The following is a 1496-nucleotide window of genomic DNA, read 5'->3' on the forward strand; positions in this document are numbered from 1 at the left end:
CATTGCACTTGCCAGGCATTATACACCCTCCTGTTCCCTGATCTGTGAGTTTGTTGGCTCCCCATTCCCCCTCTCCACCACTTCCTCTGCCCTGTCCCCCAACACAGCTCCCACTGCTGGTTACATTGTTTTCTCTTTGGGATTGTTCATCCTGCTTATTTTATATAGAGACATAGGGCAAAAGAAAAGCAAAAATAAACAAAGCAAAACGAATACTTACCTGGCAGGGGAGATACCATGATCACGAAGGTGGTTTTCCCAGGGCGAGGTTTATTCATCCATTGCATTCCGGATGTGGTGACCTCTGCGATTTCCCCAAATGTGGGAAAATAGACTGCATCATTTGTGGTAGTGGGGGACTGCAGATCAGGTCTGATGAGGTGCCAAGCCCTGTCCCCCAAGTCAGAAGTCTATTTTCAGGATTCCTTGGGGACTTGGTTACTTTGCTGCCCTGTTGCACTTCCTTTGATTTCACCCCGCGGTGTCTGGGGCAAACTGGGCACACTTTCTGCACAGTGTCTCCAGTGCTGTCCCCAGTAGCACTAGGGTTCAGCGAAGGAATCCCATGTCTCCTGGTGGGGCCAGCCACACGGTCCTCTGTGTGGATTGGCTGCTCCAAGCAGGGATGTCGTCCCCAGGGTTTGGTGGGCCATGATGAGATTCTCACTCTCACTCTCACTCTTGCTTGCTCTCTCCCTCATAGTTTGGGTCTGGACCTCATCGTGTGGGTCTGGACAGATCAGCAAAGAGCAAGGTTCTTGAGAAGATTGATTGACACAATGGCTCCATCAGTGGGCTCAACCCTGGCAATAATTATGACGACGGCACGGGACCGGGCAGTGTTTGGTTCAATTGTACATTGGCTATGGGCTGGAAGCAATTCGATGACACCTAACAACACAGAGCAGATCATGAATCCTGTGTCCTAAGACATCGCTGGGTGGGTTTAAACCACCAACCTTTCAGACATGTGTGTACACTTCATCATTTGCATCATGTAGAAACCTCAGTGGCCCTGAGTCTGATTATAAAATCTATCCTTGAGCTTTATCAAAACTCTGGTGCTGGGGGCACCTGTCCGGGTCTTTTTCCCTCCATAAGGCACAGGCGCTTTTACTGCAGGTGAGAATATTTCCTACTTTTACAATACCACTTTTGAATTTGGAAACACCAGGGAAGACTACAAAACCAGTAAATAAAAATGGAGAGATTATCTAGGAACACAGTGAGACAGAGCAGAATCCCCAAACTGAAACCATCTACAACTGGTCCTTGGCCTGATCCTGCGCTCTTCGGGTCCTGAGCGCCCCCTGGAGTCCAGTCTCTTCCCTGCAGAGGAGGTTTGTGTCTGGGCTCTCACTGACTTCCCACATTGTGTCACTTACATTAATGCATGATCATTTCCTCGACATTCATGCTCTTTCTAATCATCTGCAGAAAGAGAGTGTTCTTAGAGTTGTCTCTGGAGATGGTGAATTGACGCTTTGCTCAGTCTG

General features: G+C 48.7%; 1 pseudogene; it reads left to right on the plus strand.

The window, feature by feature from the left end:
* The first annotated feature begins 212 nt into the window (after positions 1 to 212).
* On the plus strand, positions 213 to 400 carry LOC142428233 (U1 spliceosomal RNA; annotated as a pseudogene).
* The last annotated feature ends 1096 nt before the right edge of the window (positions 401 to 1496 follow it).

Source organism: Tenrec ecaudatus, chromosome 15, assembly GCF_050624435.1.
Source record: "Tenrec ecaudatus isolate mTenEca1 chromosome 15, mTenEca1.hap1, whole genome shotgun sequence".
Taxonomy (NCBI): domain Eukaryota; kingdom Metazoa; phylum Chordata; class Mammalia; order Afrosoricida; family Tenrecidae; genus Tenrec; species Tenrec ecaudatus.